The 21028-nt window shown below is 33.4% G+C and overlaps 1 long non-coding RNA gene across 1 annotated transcript; it reads left to right on the top strand.

Moving 5' to 3' along the window:
• The first annotated feature begins 5362 nt into the window (after positions 1–5362).
• LOC143231581 (uncharacterized) lies at positions 5363–20091 on the top strand. The gene is made up of 4 exons (XR_013016996.1): positions 5363–6247; positions 8481–8606; positions 15898–16032; positions 19930–20091. It is a non-coding gene; the product is annotated as an uncharacterized LOC143231581 (long non-coding RNA).
• The last annotated feature ends 937 nt before the right edge of the window (positions 20092–21028 follow it).

The raw sequence follows: 21028 nt of genomic DNA on the forward strand, positions 1-21028 counted from the left end.
AATAAACGTATTTTCTGGTCCTTCTGTTTGTAAGTTCAAAAGCAGAATTATTTGACTTTCTTTATACAAAATATTTACCATCATAACTTATCAGAGTGTTTAACCTGTAAAGGCAGATCGCAGATATAATGACACATTTAAATGAAATAACAGTAATATCTGATTCTATGTAGTCCAAAACATCAATTATGGTAAGGATATTGTTGAAACATGTTATTGAGAAGAGATTCAAAGAGACTATATCCACATGTTCAGATTATTTATTGATACGAATAATTGAAATCATGTATATGTTTTTGCAATAAGATTTGATCAAAACTGTAGGTGTGCTGTATAAATATAATTATAAAAAAACAACAATTAAAGACTGAATTATTTAAACAGTGAACAGACAGTTTGTCTGATATATTTTCATTACAACGGTTCTTAACCAATATGAGGAATTTCTTTAGATTTGTTAGTTTCAATACAACTACATACTGAAAATACAAAGTACTAACTAATTTACATTTTATCGTATCTTTGTATAGTTCTACTATTATTAGATAGGCTTGTTTAAAAGATTCTAACAAACAAGTTTTTAAATCTTCATAACATGTTCGATCCTACCTGATTCATTCAATACTAAATTATTATTTAACAGAAAATGATCAAGAAAGCATTTCTATATTTACTGAAATATTAAAATTGTTCGTGTATGATGATTTAATACATTTTATATTTTTTAGTAGGATGCACAGGGTTCAGAATGTTATATTAAAATAATGTTGAATAACCAAATCAACATCTTGAATATAAGGTTCCAGTGGTACAGTAACAACATTATTTGTAATTTAGTATGTAGTTGGATGTCACTAATACTTTGTCACATTTGGGAATGCATGTGATGATCATGAAAAATAATCATGTAGATGGATTGTTCACATGAAGGACTTTTCAAGATGGAGATAATCCTTAAACTTGAATTGAGAAACAAGGCAACATACATCAACATTTTCAACAACTTTCACTAACACTATATTATTGGTATACCTTCATTAACACTAAATTAGTCCTGTATGACCAGATGAGTCGTCCCAATATGAGGGTGACGGGTTCGAATCCCTGTCCCACCAAACATGCTTGTCCTTTCAGCCAAGTGACGATCAATCTCAGTCTTCGTGACTAAAAGACCAGGTGAAGAGTTGGCGGCCTTTCACTGCTAAATTAGGAACGGCTAGCGGAGATAACACTCATGTGACTTTGAACAAAGTTCAAGCTACACTAAACCAATTAACACAATATCACTGAAATAATTTATTATGTAAGGGATATATTCGACTTTTATTTTGATATAGTTTCGTTGAAGTGGGTGTTTAATATAAGCTACTTTATTAATACTATTTTTACGATATTAACACCAATAACAGCTTCGCTTCAGTCACAGTGACACCCATGTTGATGTCTCAGAAGTCACAGTGACACATGTAGAGGTAACTGAAAGCGGAGCTAGTTTTACTATCTGGCATTTTGTGTGTGAATATGACGAGTTTCTGTAACGTTTATTGTATACAGGAAAACTTTGTGTTTACAGTTTTGACTGATGATTTACATAAGGTAAAATGTTAGTAATTTGGAATGTCTATGACGAACTCCTATTTCAACCTTGCAACAATAACCACAGACTTAGCTGCCGTTCACAGAGACACAGATATGGACATTCCAGACACAGAATACCTAGATGTTTTCTAATAGGCTAGGTGTACAGTGTCAGACTCGTTCATTTTGGTAATGTAGTCGAAAGTAAAGAACTGGTATAAAAATTGTTAAACTGGACCCAGATGTGTTCTATATAATCACCTGTACTTACTTAGCAGTATTTCATGTGTGGTGATGGGTGATATCTTTCTTTACCTAAAGAGAATCAGCTTGTTTGTCAGGTTGTTCGATAACGTTTACCACATTTTTTTGTGTTAGACCTATATTGTTTGCTTTTGAAATTTCTCGCAAAGCTACACAAAGACTATCTTAGCTAGCCGTCCCTAATTGAGTAGTTTAAGAAACGAGGAAGGCAGCTGGTCATCATCACCTACCGCCAACTCTTGGGCTACTATTTTATCAACTAGTACTGGGATTCACACATTTTATAACGCCACCTCGACTGAAAACGCGAGCATGCTTGTTGTGACAGGGATTCGAGCCGTTTTCTTCAGATTACAGGTCGAGTACCCTAACCACCTGGCTATACCGGGACGTTAGACATGGAATCTAGATCTAATTGTTTATCTACACAACGCTTGTATTCTAACGATACGCTACATGTACATTTTTAATTTACAGACCATATACTAGTAAAGTTTTTTAATGTGTGATTTGATCAAATATTCACATTTCGCGTAAAACAAGCACCACCTTCAGGCTGCTAAATATACTTACAGTTTCTGAGATAATATAATGTGTTGATGATATATGTGTAATTAATTTGTAAAAATGACTCAAAACTTACAAAAGTTCTATCTTCATATTGGTGAACTACTAATCCTGTTTGACAATAAAATAGTAAAAACATTAGGACCAACACGGTGATTAACTTACCAGTAGTTCACATATGAACAAAAGTTTATATATTAAGGGTGTATTTCACATGCTACTCTATATATGTAATCATAACTTATGGTTGGGATAGAGTATTGTTTTAGTTGGGCTTGGTTGGGTCTGTATCACAAAATGTCTGTTTTTGAAGCATTTGTGATTATAATATTAATATTCGTGATGTACTCCGATAAAACAGTGGTGCATATTCAGATGTACATCTCTAAAATCAGTGGTTCGATTCTGTCGGTAGACGCAGGAGATAGCCCAATATTCATGATAATTTCATTCTCCGAAAGAAAACATTTTAATACGTTACGAATATGTTTGTAACTACGTCAGTCACAACCACTGTCCTACAGTCGTTTGTATGGGTTGTAGTTCAACTAGAGGGTCAGGACTTGACTGTAAGTAGCACGTGCATAACAGGAATATGATGGTGTTACTCACGTGCAGCAGCCACATTATTCTGCATGGAGACACCAACAAAGATAACCAAAGGTCAACCCTGTATTTTTTAACCAACTAGTATTATTTCACCATTAATTTCTAAGTATTTAACTGAAAATAGGGTTTCTGTTTTTTTTATTATTTTGTTATTAGGTCCAATATAGCGGAATAAACAAAGCCGACCAGGTGCATGAAGTCACGTGCATAACCTTTATAATAATCTCATACACGTTACTCTGACACCTACATATAGACTCAAGCCAGTCACAGTGACATCTATAACAGTCTCAGTAATGTTGACATTCATAACGGTCTCACACTAGCCACTCTCACCCATAAAAATAGTCAAATCAGTCACACTGACGAATATAATCGTTCATCAACTGTCATTCTGACACCCAAATCGTCTCACACCAATTATACTGGCATAAATAATATAATCAACCGTAGTTCCACTGATTCTCATCGTGGTCTTACAACAGTCACATTACCTCTAATTTAAATAATAAAACATAGATGGGGTTACCGTTATACTTTTATTAATCTCGAAGTGGTACGTTAAAAATAATATTAAACACATGTTTATTGATTCCGAAACAATTCTTTTACCAATGAATCATTTTTGAACATTTGTTTTTGTTTTGCTTTAAAGGTTGCTTTAGGTTGCGCTAAACATGCTCGCCCTCCCAGTCGTGGGGGTGTATAATGTGACGGTCAATCCCACTGTTCGTTGGTAAAAGAGTAGCCCAAGAGTTGGCGGTGGGTTGTGATGACTAGCTGCCTTCCCTCTAGTCTTACACTCCTAAATTAGGGACGGCGAGCACAGATAGCCCTCGAGTAGCTTTGTGCGAAATTCCAAAACAAACAAACAGTTTAGTTTATCATTTTGTGTTGACAGAATGTGACTCACCCTACGTAATATTTAGTAACAGGGACAGGAGACTGCATGCTGCGTCATCTTAATCATTGCGTAACAACATGCATTTGTGTAAATTGAGAAATTTAACTTGATTACAAGCATGAGTCAGGTATAAAACCAAATTTATGTTAAAAAAGAACTAATAAACAAATTGAAGGTATACCATGATATAATTAAAGTTGTGGTGCAGTTTTAAAATATATATTATCTTTACGAACTCGTAAATAATAAGTTGTACAAAATAAGGAAATAATTTTATTTTTCATGTCATTGCTTGAATTTATTTTAAAAAATAAATAATTACACTAAACAAAGTGAAGCTAATTGCTAACCTGTTTTATTCACTTTCAATGTTACGATGTATGCTAACATGTTTTTGCAGGTAAGGATATATCATTACAGATTATAAAACAAACAAAACATGGCTGCTATGCGTTTTAACATTTTTATTAATAAAGCAGAGAACAACGTTTCAATTTTCCAAAAACATTTTCAAGTTAACCATTCCGAGATGCACTTTTGTTTCGAGTGAGTTTTTTGTCCTCAAGAAGAACAATACGTGGTTTAATATGTAAAACAAAATGTACGGAGGGAAAGAAATACTAAATGTACTTGTACTGAAAAAGAATATATTTTGAAATCATTGCGAGTTGTGGATTTGTTTGTATAATCATATGGTGAATTATTACAAGCACTTCTAACGTAGAAGTGTGAACTTTGTGTGATTTTTGTCATAATTTCCGAAATAAACATAAAAGTAACATTGCTTTATTTTGCCTATTTTATCGAGTAAACTTAAATTTAAAAAAGTATGTTCATTTTCTCGTTGATTGAGTTTTGGTTAATAATTTTTAAATTAATCAAATATTTGAAAGAGCTTTGTTCGTAATTTTGAATACGTAGGACAAGGTCTAAACAAGTTTACAATCAACTAGATTTTGATATATTTGATTATAACTCTAAATTGTTTAAAAGACAACTTTTAAATAGTTTGGGCTTGTATATCGGGTAAACTTAAATTTAGTTAATACTTCAGGATTTTCCTTTTTATATTTTTATAAATAATATTCTTGATGATAGATGGCGCTGTAATGCAACAGGATTTTTCTTTTTGTTCTTGTTTGAGATAATAGATGACGCTACGGGATATTATTTCGCAATACAAAGGTTAGGTAATAGCTGTTATATGGTTGTGCACTTCCGCAGAATTTCTAGAATGTTCTTTTGACTTTTCATCAAGCATGTTACACAATTTTCCTTGAACCTTTTATAAAAACAAATGTTAATAACTCTTAAATACGTTTGGTGCTTAATAAAGATGTAGAAGTTGAAACTTTGCGTCAGAATATGAGAGCTATGTTTTCTATTTGTTGCTCTAGAATACAGTGAAAAGGCCCATGAGTGTTATTTAAGGCGTTTTTCGTGACTCGTTACGTAGTTAGCAACTTGAAAGGGAGCGAGAATGTATGCTGAGTGGTAGGTAGAGTAGAACTCTGGATATATCGGGCACACGACAGGCAAAACTTTCGGCGCCTGTTCTGTGAAAGTGGGTTTTCTCGGGGCACTCCCGTTTCCCACCACAGCAAATACGAAGGCATTGGATTTCTAGATCCCAGCCCAGGGAACTTTATTGCCAGACTCTGAGTTGGGTCGTTTGAATTGAATTGTATCCATGTTCATATTTACTTGACTTCTTCCTGTCGGGACGGGTCCCGGCCATTCTTTCCGGTGCTGCCTTTGCCTCCACCCAAAAAAAGAATTTAAAAAAACAAAATTCCTAATAACTCGCGAAAGGGGACGAAGAGGAACCACAACGTTCTTGAACACCCCAGTTGGAGAGAGAACTCTTCTGATTTCTCTCTTTCTCTGAACTAAACCCCTGCCACGTTAGTTTGAGTTTGAGACTCTGGATATTAAAAGAACGATTAGAGGCGGTGTATCGGCAACGATGAATGGCAAATTTTAAGATAACACTAGTGAAATAGTGCGATCCAATAATTGTATATTCTTATTTAAAGAAAAACGGAAATAACGCTGAAGAATTATCGTGAAGATGCAAATATGTTAACTCTAAATTTATTGTCATGATAAGACTTAATTTTTTTTTTAATTAAACATCCGGATAGTAATGTCTGTTAGTTTAATCATCTGTTACTATTTTTTCTGAAAGTTTAAGTGGAAGATTAAAGAAAACTCGTTTGTTACGTATTGTTTCAGTAGTAATTTCTTGAAGAGGACGACATGTTAATCACTTTTTCACTCTGGCGAAATTACAAAAGCAAAACGAAACGATAATGTGAAGATCAGGTATTAATTTGGAATTCTTAGATTACTCTTAGAATAAAATATTTTTAATATGGTACTCTCAGAGACTTAACTGCGTCAGTTAAACATGTTTTTAAATTATATATAGGTGTTCTATATATGATGCGAGTATGTTTACAACTGTTAAACTTGCATATAGTCTAGACTGTCGAACAGGGGGGGGGGTGTTAAAAAAAATTGTTTGTTTTAATAGGTTCGACTGATATATAGATTTCTATTGTTCTTGCAGTTGAGGCTATAAATGAATCTACAATATCTAACGATGCCTTTTGATGGTTAAGAATCTCGAAATAACTAACTGCGTAAGGAGTAGGTCCACTAATGGCTCACCTTTGACATTGTGCCTCCCCAAACAAAAGAAAGCAAATTAGATATTCATAGATAACTTTTAGTCGGGTAGATAGACGTACTAAAACATCACTACAAAGATCTTACGATTAATGTATATGTATTATTTTGATATTTTCAGGAGTGTTAGTAACATGTATACAAGATTATCAAACATTAATTTCACTCACTGGAAATCTTGATCTAGTGATGAAGGTTCACGGATAGATGGAACTAGTGTCAAATAAAAACATCATGGAAATAAAACAAAATAATAAAAAAGAATAAAAGTAGCTTTATAACTCTTATCACGTTCAAATCCGAAAGATAAGTGAAAATATACATAACTCCTGATGACAAGAAACTCAATTGAAATAAAAATGTATCTCGGGACGACAGTTATGGGTATTAACACTTTTGATAAGCAGAGAATATCGTTTGGACCTTCTTAGGTCATCTTCTGGTTAGTAAAAAGAGTTTTCAACTCTCCGTTGCCGTACAAATGTCTTAGGGACGACAGTATAAATGGGTACGGGATTGATACATATCTCCAGCAACCAATTAGCAACCCCCTATAGAATTCACTACCACCAACATTAACTTTATGTTCAATAACCAAAACTACCAACAAATAAATGGCCTAAGTATGGGGAATCCCATGTCAACAGTTCTAGCCAACATTTTTATAACACCGACTGAATCTTAAGCGGTAAATTCAGCCTTCCACCCACCAATGTACTGGTGCGTTGATGATACAAATGCTGAATTCACATGCACAAAATACACACTTAGTTTTCAATTACGTTAACTCTATTCACCCTACAATATGTTCACTTGTGAACAGAAAAAAACTCTCCAAATAACATTTTTTAACCTCAAGATCACTAGAACTGAAATGAAATTTAAACCAGAAATCCACAAAAAAAATCACCCATACTGGATTATACATTCCCTGGGACTCGGCACATGAAACAAAACAAAAACAACGTATTAAGAAACCAAATAAACACAACCACAAAACTAAAAAGTTCACCTGATAAAATTAACTATGAAATCAACAAAATAAAACAACGTTTTATCGACAAATTTCCTAAAAAAAACGTGGAAAAAATTATACGCACACACCAAAACAAACAACAATAAACAACAAAACCTCATGCTGCTGAATGCCACATGTTCCCGACATCAGCAAAAAAAAAAAAATCAACATTTGGAAAAACCTTATAACAAAACACAACATTCCAGTAAACACCAAATTTATTCAAAAACCAGGTACAAAACTAAAGTCTGTTATGAGTAAAAACTGCATTGACAAACACAACAATAAAATACAATGCAATAATTGCCTTGACTTCTATATTAGAGAAACAAGCGGGAAAATGAAAACTAGATTCAAAGCACAACAACAACAAAAACGCCTTCACACGTCTTTGAACACTGCAAATCAAATAAACACAACATTACCAAAGAAAACACCCAGATACTAAGTATGGAAACAAATATAAACAAACGTAAAATGAAAGATGCCCTACTTTTACAGAAACTAAAACCAAAATTAAACCAATATAAAGGAACATCTTTATATCTATACTAATTAATAACTGTCACACGTGTTGAAACTGTCGTCCTGAAGACTTGTGTCCAGCAACGGTCACTTGCAAACTCTCTTTCTTAACCTGAAGATGACCTAGGAAGGTCGAAACGTTGTTCTCTCCTTATCAATAAAAGCCGTTCTCAAATAGAATGTAGATAACTCAACATAATGTCACCGTATTATAGATTATATTTTTGTTTTACTTTATTTTGTTTAGTTTCTTTCAATGATAAATTATGCAGAAGTGTAAAACTAACGTTTTTATGTTGTTTATAACTTACACTGATGACACAGAAGCACATCATTTGAAATAGTTCACGTTGTCAATCAACAGAAGGACCACCAGCAACATGTTAATCCTTGGAAAGATTAAACAATCATAAACACTTCCACACCATGATCTTCAGAGCGCTGTTAAAGGTAATCCCCTCTAAATGTGTGTTTTGATTTGTACCAAAACGAGTCATTAATAAGTTCAAGCTGTTCCAAAGAATAACTAAAGAGATTTATTTGGTACTTAATGTCAGTGTCAGAGACTGTTTGTGTAATGAAGTGTTTTATATCATGAAAGACATAATTTAATGACATTCGCGCACGTGTGTTTGACTTGGTTTTTTTGTTTTGAATTTCGCACAAAGCTACTCGAGGACTATCTGCGCTACCCGTCCCTAATTTAGCAGCGTTGACTAGAGGGAAGGCAGCTAGTCATCACCACCCACCACCAACTCTTTGGCTACTCTTTTTCCAAAGAATAGTGGGATTGACTGAAACATTATAATGCCCTCACGACTGAAAGGGCGGGCATGTTTGGTGTGACGGGGATCCGAACTCGCGATCCTCAGATTACCCTTATGCACCTGGCTATGCCGGGCCCGTTTTAATTTGGAATACATTGAGTCGTTAATAGGTTAATTCACTTTCAAAGACTGACTAATGACATGTATGTAGTATTTAATGTTACACTTAGATATTAAAACTCACACTACAGCACGTGACCCATAGGTTGCTAGTTGAGCACCCTAAGTACTTACAAGTGCTACAAGTGTTGTGTAATTGAGTGTAGGAATGTAAAGAACGTGCTTAGATGTTTGATTATAAATATAAAGAGAACCACAAAATTTTTATTAGTTTGTTTTTAGTAGCATCTATTTCTGTAGAGGGCATGCTTAGATGTTTGATTATATTTACACAACCCCCTTCAAACATGTGGTCAGCTATTGGTCAGTTACTTCTTTTTTCTTTGTGAACCTGACGATGACCGAAAAAGGTCGAAAAGTTGTTCGCTCCTCTACATAAATAAATTTCTCAACCAATACCAGCCGTTTTAAAATATGTACTTTTCTTTACAAGTTGTTTTCTCGTCATCATGGATTTAAAAAAATGTGTTTGTTTTTTCCCCAATAACACGTAACTAAATACATGAAACCCAGTTTATGTGTGTCTGTGTACGTATGAAGACCTTTTCACATCTCAGAACACATCAGTTCATTATATACGTATGGACAACACAAAACCACCCGAGCAGAACATTTAATATACTGAAACGAAACATAAAGCATAAAACAATTTAAAGTTTCTATCTTACAGTAAACCAAAGATCTTAAAAAAGATAAATACAATGGAAGCTATACCCGTTAACGAAATAAATACAAAAATAAACAGATACAATGGACGGTACATGTAATTAAACCGATGTTCAAAAACATAAAAACAACACACAATAACAATATATTTGATATTATTACTTTTACTTTAACACTTACTTATTGTAAAGTATCACACAATATTACAGTTTGTTTTATCACAACTAGAAAATTGTGTATCCTTTCAACTTTAAAACACAGAAATAGATGCTGCTAAAACAAACTAATCAGAAAACAATCGTGGTTCTCTTTATTTTTATATTTCATGTAATACAAACATATATATACGTTTAAACTTGTATATGCAGAATAAATCTACAGACGAGAAACATCTCAAACTTGTTTCTCTGTGATTTACCAACATATCGTTACATTCGTGATCGTGAAGAACGACCCTTTTATTTACACTCTAGGTACAAATTGTGAACTAAGTTTAAGAGAAACTGTCTTTTGTATAACTCTACTTTTAAAATATTCACTTTTCAGTTTTATATTTCTCTTTTCATTTTCCCTTTCTTTCATTACGTAATTTAACAATTGATTGAGCAGTATTGTTTCACTTCTAACCAATATAAATTGTGAGATAAAACAATAAAGTTGAACCACGATACTATTAAATATCTGTATGTAGTAACTATGGAGACGAAATATTAAAATATAAACCGAACTGTGCGAAGAAAGAACAAAATCTTCATGGTCAAAGGCTGCTCACCTCGTATTCCCCGTGTTCTTCGGCCATTACAGTTTGTAGGTATAATGTTTTGCATAAATATTTTAAACGTGAATTAAATTCTTGAAATGAGAAACAAAAGTTAGACAACTGGTAACATTTACTGTACTCTACAACCTATGAGAAGGTTAGCGATTACTGGGCTGTTTTACATCACGTCGTACTGGAAAACTTTGAAAAAGTAAAAATTTTCCGAAAAAAAAGATTCAGCTTACAGCAAATACTGCAGGGGAAAAGTGTTCAGGTTGTGCTGATTCAAACAGTCATTTTGTATCTCTTAAATGTGCTACACTTTGTTAAAGAAAACCCACCAGTTTTTCTTTTCTTAAAACTATACTTATAAATTACATCATTAAAATATAATCAAACCTTCAGGTTCAGTCCAGGTTCTTGTTACAAGAAGAATACTTAAAATTATATCTGTGACAAACAAAGGAATTTTATACGTATCGTACTTATTTTTGTAATTGTCTAAATCTAGAATACCAAAAGTGGAAATTTTAAATAGATTTTTGTTTGTGGTGCTATTTGATAGATATGCCATAACTTATTTATTGTTTCGGTCACATACACTGATAGATACAGATATACATGCCATATTATAGTAAGATTAGAAAATGCGACGTTATTAATTCTTAATATTGGACTTACCAAACATATATATCTTCAACACTATATAATGCTCCAATTGGTAATACATAGCCGATACTATGTTGTTGTATTATTAATTAACTTTGCTTTTACTTCGTGATTTTAGTAAATTTATGGTAATTATTTTTACAACAATTACGCTAACAACTTAATATACTGTGATGGTTTACACGGTGTCTTCTCATCATCAGACAAATGTCTACAACACTTTTGTTATTAAGTTTTCTCAAGCATTTTTGTTGATTTTGAAATTTCACACAAAGATACATGAAGGTTATATGCGATAGCCGTCCTCAATTTAGCAGTGTTAGACGAAATAGAAAGCAACCAGTCATCACCACCCACTACCAATTCTTCGGTTACTCTTTTTCCAACAAATAATAGGATTGACCGTAACATTATCACGAACCCACGGGAGTAAGGACGAGCATGGTTGGTGTGATGGGATTCGTACCTGTGACCCTCAGATTACGAATCAAGCGCCTTAATCATCTGGTCATCTTTGTAATGTTTCCTTAAGTAATAATTTAAGGATCATTGATAAGGATATTAAATTTGGTAAAGTGGTCAAGAATAACCACTTTTTGGTTAAGTAGTCATTTCGGGTAAGAATAACAATGGTACTCTTGGATGTGGTTCTTTCTATTTTTATTTTTTACATATTACGACTGGATAATACATATATATATATGTATAAACACACATATATATAAATCTACAGACGACATGTATGACTTGTCACATCTCAAACTTTTTCCTCTGAGATATACACCAACAAACGGTTATACACTTAATCGCGAAGGGCGACCCTTTATTCATGCTCTAGCTACAATTTGTTGAAAAAGTTTAAAGGAGAAATTGTTTTTTAAAACTCAACTTTGAACATCTTCTGTCTTTTCCAACTGCTATCCCTCACTTGTCTGTTTTATATTTCTGTCTTCATTTTCCTTACGTCATATATATACAACAATTGATTGACAAGTATTGCTCAATACAAACTGAGAAAGACAATAATGAAATTGTTGGGAGTCTGTTGATAGAAACGGTCATTTTCTGTCTGTTAAACTTGTTACTGTTTATTGATAAAAACAAGTTTGTTTTATTTTTTTAAACTGCGTGTCTTAAAGCACCCCGCTAGTGCAGTGGTATGTCTCCGGATTTACAACGCTTAAATTAGGGGTTGGATTCCCTTTGGCTTCACTGTAAGAAAGCACACACCATTTCTTATAACTATAAGTTACATCAATAAAGATACAATCAAACTTTCAGGTTTAGTCCCAAGTGAAAGCTGGGTTCTTGTCACAAGGAGGGTACTTAACATTCTATCGATCTTAAACAAAGGAATGTTATAAGTATCGTATTTAATGTTATAATTGTATGAATATAGAATACCAAATGTGGGAATTTTTAAATAGATTTTGATTTGTGGTGACATTTTATAGATATGCTATGATGTATTTATTGTTTCTGTAGATAGATACAGATATAAACATCATCTTATAGTAAGATTAAAAAATATGACGTAATTCTATATATTGAATTTACCAAAAATATTTTTATTCAACATTGTAACATGCTACAGTTGTTAATATACAGCCTATACTATGTTGTTGTATTATTAATTAACTTTGCTTTTGTTCGTGATTTTAGTAAAGTTTGATAATTATAATTATATAACCCACAACAACTTAATATTCTGTGATGGTTCACCTGGTGTCGTATTATCATTACTAACAACAACTTAATACACTGTGATGGTTCACCTGGTGTCGTATTATCATTACTAAAATGTTTACGACATTTCAATTTCTCAGCTGTGTATGGAACATTTTCTCACGTTGGGTGATACTCAATTAAGGGGCATTGATAATGTGGTTGAGTTTACAACAACAAGCAATATTTTGATCAGGTAGTCATTTTAGTTAAAATAACAATTTTAGGTAGAATGTTGTTGTTTTGAATTAAGCACAAAGCTATACAATGGGCTATGACTCGTGACTGGGCGGTATGCTGTAGCGGTCAATCCCAATTATTTCCTTGTAAAACAGTGTTTCGTGAGTAGTGATCACTTGGTACCTTTCCTCTTTTCTTTCACTGCTAAATTATCGACGGCGATAGCAGATAGCCCTCGTGTAGCATTTAGCCAACTTTAAACAAACCAACAGTGTCTTTAGACAAATCTGATAAGCTAAAATGTGACGTAATGGAATGTTATTGTTGAGTGGTTCTTAACAGAACACTTTCTATACAAACATGGAACATCAAACATAGTAAACTAAAACTCTTTTGACACACCTACTCTAGAACAACCCTTTATTTATAACCTAGGTATAATTTGTTAACTACCTTTAAAGGAGAAATTGTCTTTTTTTATAACTCAACTTTGAACATCTGATTTTTCCCACTGCTATCTCTCACTTATCTGTTTTATATTTTTGTATTAATTTTCCTTTTTGTTCGGTACAGCGGTAAGTTTACGGATCTACAACACTAAAATCACGCGTTCGATTCTCCCCTGTGGACTCAGCAGACAGTTTGGTGCGGCTTTGCTATAAAAAAACATACATGTTCTCTTTAGGTTACGTCACGTATTTACAACAATTTATTGACGAGTATTGTTACGCTTTTAACCAATACAGACTGTTAAAGACAACAATAAAATGGAGCTATAATATTATTGAATATTTGCATATAGTAACTAAGGAGACAAGATGTTAAAGTTGGAACCGAACTGTGCGAAGAAAAAGTAAAATTTTGTAGTCGAAAGTTTCTAACATTACATTTCGTAGGTATTTTGGCCAGTACAATTTGCAGGTATAAAGTTTTGTATAAATATTTTAAATGTATATTCACATGAGATTATTATATAAATCTGAATTAAATTCTTGAAATGAAAAACAAAACTTAAACAATATGTAGGGAACATTCATGTTACTCTACAACCTGTGAGAGGCTTAGTAATTAGGGTAAGCAAACATGGGGCTGTTTTTGATAGTATGGCACTGAAAGATTTAGAAAAAGTGAACATTTTATGACAAAAAAGATTCTTCTTACGGCAGCTACTTGATTGTGCTAATACAAACAATCATTTGTTATACATTATGTGCTGCTGTTTATTGAATAATTTGTTTGTTTGTTTTGGAATTTCGCACAAAGCCACTCGAGGGCTATCTGTGCTAGCCGTCCCTAATTTAGCAGTGTAAGACTAAAGAGAAGGCAGCTAGTCATCACCACCCACCGCCAACTCTTGGGCTACTCTTTTAGCAACGAATAGTGGGATTGACCGTCACATTATACACCCCACGGCTGGGAGGGTGAGCATGTTTAGCGCGACGCGGGCGCGAACATCTCTGTTATCTCTCTAAATCTTAATTGCTGTTAACGACACATCTTTTATCAGTAAAGTTATGCTTCTAATCTTTACTTTGTTCCACAGATTTATTTGATAATACTACTACCCTAACCCTGATTCTTCTGCGTACGCGAGTTAAATAGAACCAGTCGGTGGTTTCTGAACTACTGCACTACACGTGTACAAGAGTGTAGTTTAAGTAAATATGACACCTAACGTAACATTTAAGCGTTATTAATGGTAATGTTGGCCATGTAAATTCAAATATTACGTAACAATAATTCTGGTCATGTAAATTATGTACTGTATTTGAAGTTTTTATGAACTGCACCTTCGTGGAGTTTAGGATTATATGAGATTTCATTAATATATTTTAAACGTGTGGTAAAAGTTTGGTGAAACGGAGAGCGCTTAGAGACAACAGTTGGTTCGTTTCGTGTTACATAGATAACGTACCCTCTTTTGTCTCTGTACTGGTAGTTTCGTTAATAATATTAGCTATAGTATCTAATTATATTACTTTTAAATATTTATTTATTAGTAAATTTTAGTTATAGATTTTGTTTCGCATTATCAACTTAATATACGTATTTAGGACTAACCTGAATCTCCTAGGCTGGTCTAGCCTCTTGAGATGTTATTGAGATTAAGGCCGAAAATAATACTTTTTATAAAAAAAAAAGTTAAAAAAAGACATTTAATTATCTATACTTATTAAAAGGTTTATTTGTTGTTGTTTTTTAGAATCACTCTAAGTAGGTAGCTTGCTTTGATCTTAAGTCAATATTAATGTAATTTGTACAACAAAGCTATTGTATGTATTATTAATAACTATTAGCTTGTGTGTACCTCTTGATGTACTTTTTAAAGTTACATTTCACATTATGTGCAAGTTATTCAGTAGTTTAATTAATACCTTACGTCTAGTTCATTTAAGTGGTTTAACTGCTCTTGTGTAAATTAAATACAATGACTTTGTGTAATTTATAATAATTTAATCACTTACGTATACCTTCCAAGTTGAAGATGTTTTACCACTTATCAAATTTGTGTGATAGGTGTAAGTAGTAATTTAAGAATATTTTAAACTTTGTAGAATTTAAAAGAAAATTGTTATTACCCACTGGTATTTAATATAAGGAATGAAAATACAGCCATTAATTCATTTATATAAGCCTTCAAAGTATTATTTTAAAATACCTTAAGATACACAAAGAACAACACAACTCTGAAGGATGCGTTTTGATTTCTAGTGTCTTACTAAAATATTTTCATCATTATTCAAAGTATGTCTAATTCGTAAGCATTTTGAGTCTTGAGTTATTTTATTTACAGGACTGGTTATGTAAAACTACATTATTCCTCAAAATGTACGAGCAAAACTGGATGTTCATAGAATGTCTCCTACTACATTGCAGTCTGTTTTCAGTAAGGATGCCCCACTCAAACTTTACTACTTGATAGGTTGAGGTAAGTATTTGAGAATAATACGAATCTTATTTTATTTATTTGTTGTGCCTTGCTACGATGGGTTTAGTTTTAAACCTTACCTACTTGGTACTATATTAATTACTCAATTTAGCTCTTGTTACATGGAGCTTAAACATCATACTGCTATTGTTCAAGCAGTTTCAACATCATTATTATTACCGAAACCAAAGGTAAACTGGGGTTATGTTTGCATCCATGTGTGTGTGTGTGTTTATCAGCAATATTTCTCGAAAACATTTGGGTAGATTTGAACGAAAGTTAGTATACAATTGGACTATGACCCAACTCAGAAGTGATTAATATTTGGAGGGCCGATGTCAAAGATAACAGCAAGTTCACGAAAAAAATCATATTTGTTACCATGGAGACCGATTTTGTGCACTACTTTTGTTTTATATCTTATTCAAAAACGAACGGATTTGTTGAAACTTTGTAATCATGTAGAATATCATTACTTTTTGGTGTTGAAAACGACAAACATTCAGACACATTTTCAAATGTTTCAAGGATTAAATATGGTCAACGCCATTCAGGTACTGGTATTATTATTTAAAAAATCAATATTATTGTTTTATTATTGACTGAGTTAAAGGTATTGCGTTGAGCAGGTTACAAAATCGTAGTTTAGAATGCACTTGATTACTGATAAATTTAACGCCATCCTTTTGTTTCACTTTAAAACATCCTGTACCGAGTTAGTAACATTGTTAGCACTTGGTTGAATGAGGCCTTACAACAATAACGTTATTTAAACAAACCTGTTTATAAACAATACAAAACATTGAAACTTACCAACTTGTCGGGATCAATATAAAACAGTGAACTAAATATTCAGTTTGTGAGTTATTTTTTATACAAGCATGATCATGTTTTGTTTATAACAAGAAGCCTTGACTATACCATTTCTTTCCGACCTGAGAATAAAAGATTTAGTCTGAACTGTTAAGTTGGTTAAGAATAATGTGTTTGGTGTTTTGGAATTTCGCACAAAGCTACTCGAGGGCTATCTGTGCTAGCCGTCCCTAATTTAGTAGTGTAAGACTAGAGGGAAGGCAGCTAGTCATCACCACCCACCGCCAACTCTTGGGCTACTCTTTACCAACGAATAGTGGGATTGACCGTCACATTATAACGCCCCCACGGCTGGGAGGGCGAGCATGTTTGGCGCGACTCGGGCGCGAACCCGCGACCCTCAGATTACGAAGCGCACACCTTAACGCGCTAGGCCATGCCAGGCCCGAAATAAATAGATTTTTTTGTTTGTTTTGCAGTAAGCACAAAGCTACACAATGGGCTATCTGTGCTCTGCCCACCACGGGTATCGAAACCCGGATTTTAGCGTGCAAGTCCGCAGACATACCGCTGAGCCACTGGGGGGCTAAGAATAACGATATGGATGTCAGATATATAAAAATTATAAAGAATGGATATATGAAGTTCAAATAGCAAGACGATGAAGAATATAGATCTTGGTGAGAAGTGGTCGGTAATACAATGAATAATAGGGATTTGGGTGTCAAATAGTTAGCAAGACGATTAAAAATAGAGACGTGGATATCAAGCAGTCGGTAAGATAATGCAAAATGGAGATCTGATAGTTAGAAAAGAGGTGAACAATAAATATTTGGTTGCCAGATAGTTAGTGAGACGATGAAGGATAAAGATGTAGATGTCAAACAGTTAGAATAATGATGTGGAAATCAGATAGTTATAACAATATGAAGAATAGACATATGAAGTTCAAATAGCAATACGATGAAAAATACAGTACTGTGGTCTTTAATACAATGTATAATAGGGATTTGGGTGTTGTATAGAAAGAAGGACAAAAATAGAGATTTGTGTGTCAAATAGTTAAAACAGAGTTGAAGAATAAAAATATAGAATCCAGATAGTTATAAAGATATGAATAATAGATATATTGATTTGATATAGCAAAACGAAGAACAATAGAGATGTGGATGGGAAGTTGTGAGTAACATAACAAAGAATAGAGATCTGGGTATTAAACACATAAAAGGACAAGAATAAACATTTCAGTGTCAAATAGTTAGGAAGACGAGGAAGAATAGAGATCTGCATATCAAATAATTAAAAAGTTGTATGTCAGATAGTTATAAAATTATGAAGCATAGATTTGTGACGTTCAAATAGCAAGACGATGTCAAACAGTCGTTAAGATAATGCAAAATGGAGATCTAAAGAATTAATAGTTAGAAAAGAGGTGAAGAATAAAGATATTGAAGCCAGATAGTTATAAAGATATGAATAATAGACATATGAATATCAAATTGCAAGGATAAAAATAGTTTGTTTGTTTGTTTTTTGGAATTTCGCACAAAGCTACTCGAGGGCTATCTGTGCTAGCCGTCCCTAATTTAGCAGTGTAAGACTAGAGGGAAGGCAGCTAGTCATCACCACCCACCGCCAACTCTTGGGCTACTCTTTTACCAACGAATAGTGGGATTGACCGTCACATTATACGCCCCCACGGCTGGGAGGGCGAGCATGTTTTAGCGCGACGCGGGCGCGAACCCGCAACCCTCGGATTACGAGTCGCACGCCTTACGCGCTTGGCCATGCCAGGCCTTTCCCATTGCTACCCCTCACTTATCAGTTTTATTTTTATATATCATTTCCTTCTTTTTGGCTTACGTCACTTTGTTACAACAACTGATTCAAGAGTATAGTTACACTTGAAACGAATACAAACTGTGAAGAAAGGCAACAATAAAGTTAAACCACAAAATTACTGAATATTTGCATATAATAACTATGGAGACCAGACATTAAAATAAAAGCCGAACTTTGAGAAGAAAGAACAAAATTTTATAGCAAAAAATTACCCACCTTACATTTCATAGGTATTTCGACCAGTACAATTTGTAGGTATAAAGTTTTGTATGAATATTTTAATTGTATATTCACATAAGATGATTCTAAAAATCTCAATTAAATTCTTGAAATAAGAAACAAAAGTCAGACAATTATTAACATTCATTTTACTCTGCAACCTGTGAGGCTCAGCAATTAGAGTTAATATATACTGGGCTGTTTCAGATAGCGTTGTACTGAAAACTTTAGAAAAATGTGTAATTTTCTAAGACAAAAATATTATTTTATACAGTAATTAATGCAGTGGAAAACTGTTCTCATTGTGTGAAGCAAACATTATTTTTGGTCTATTAAGTGTGTTATCGTTTATTTATAAATTAAGAGTTGTGTAACTTCTTTCCTTAAAATTATATTTACAAATTACATCAATAAATATATAAGCAGATTTAGTCCTAGTGAAAGTCTGGTTCTTGTTATGAGGTCAGAACTTTAAAACTCTGTTCTTTCATTAACAAAGGTTTGTCGTACGTATCGTAATCATCATCAGTCAAATGTCCACGATATTTTTCTTTCTAAGTTCAATCAGATATCTTTGGAATGTTTCCTCACGTTGGATGATAATGAATAGGCTTTGATAAGGAATTTAAAAGTGGTAGAGTTGTCAAGAATAACGACCATTTTGATCAAGTAATTATTTTAGTTAAGAATAACATTGTTATTGTCGGACGATGTAACATAAATATTTTTATTTAACGACAGTTCTTTTAAAATATTCCTTCAGGGCTTAAACGATAAGGACGAACATTAGAGCTAAAATCATAAGAAGTAGAAAAGGCAGAGTTCTTTATTTTCGTCATAAAAAATGTTACTCAATCGATGAAGAGTTATTTTGTCTTTCACAAGAAGGTCCTTTAGGTGTCTGTATTGTGATTTGAAAGTGTAAACTATGTTAGGTACATAGAGTTTACGTGGTGGAAGAGAGAACTGAAGACCTTTAGCTATCACTGATTTACACTGATTATTTATGTTATAATTACATAGGTTAACAATCTGATCGCCAGGATGAAACAAGGAATGAATGCTGTTAATCAGTCAATTCAGCCTCAAATTTTGGACATGTTCACACTGCACAATTTGTCTTCGTTCTATTAGTTCCACTTGTTCAGTACATCGGTGTAATCAACACTGGTATCAATCATTCTAAGGTTAGTACAGAACACTTTGAACTGTTTCAGTAAAATTTATGTTCTGTTGATGCTTTGTTTGAAATTCTTGTTCCAACTCCATAAAACATGCTCACCCTTTATGATATGTGTGGGGTGAGGGAGAACATTGTTAGGGTCAATCTCACTATTCGTTTGTGAAAGAGTGGTTAGTGGATGGTGATGACTAGGTACCTCCATTCTTTCACTGCTAAATTTCGGATGACTAACGTTGATAGCTCTCGTGTAGCTTCAGCCCAATGTAAATCAAAGCAATAGTATCTTCAGACAAATCTGATAATCTAACAACTTTTGAACATTTTGGTTTGGTTCTTTAAAGTGGAGATACTTTGGATTCACGTTTCGAAGAATGCATTCTGAAAAAAAGCAAATTTCAAGGTTGATGATTAATGGTATAACTATATTGAAGATGAAGAAATAGATTCATACAACAGAAGGGAACAGAGATAAAGTTTTCAATATTTTACAGATTCAGTATTTAAAGTAAACAAAATCTTGATGATGAGAAACCTACTTCAGATAAAAATGTATATCTGAATGGCTGGTATGGGTACTAACACTTTTACTGAGAAGGAGAGAAAAACATTTCGACCTTCCAAGATCATCTTCAGATGAAGAAAGAGAGAGTTCGCAAGTGGCCGTTGCTGGACATATGTCTCAGGGACGATGGTATAAACCAGTGGTGCACAAACTTTTAGAGTCAGGGGCCACAAAAAGACTTCTCGTAACCGTTGGGGGCCACAAAAAGTGAAGATTAAAATCGTCCCACAGTTGTTTCACACAAGATGGACATCACATTTAAGAACACACAAATGACGATTACATTAAAGTGTTTGCACATTATTCTGAGAAATGTTACAATACGTCAACTGTCACAAAGTCAATGCGATGGATGGTGCTGCATGTCATCTACGAAC

This window comes from Tachypleus tridentatus, chromosome 1 (assembly GCF_004210375.1).
Source record: "Tachypleus tridentatus isolate NWPU-2018 chromosome 1, ASM421037v1, whole genome shotgun sequence".
Classification (NCBI taxonomy): domain Eukaryota; kingdom Metazoa; phylum Arthropoda; class Merostomata; order Xiphosura; family Limulidae; genus Tachypleus; species Tachypleus tridentatus.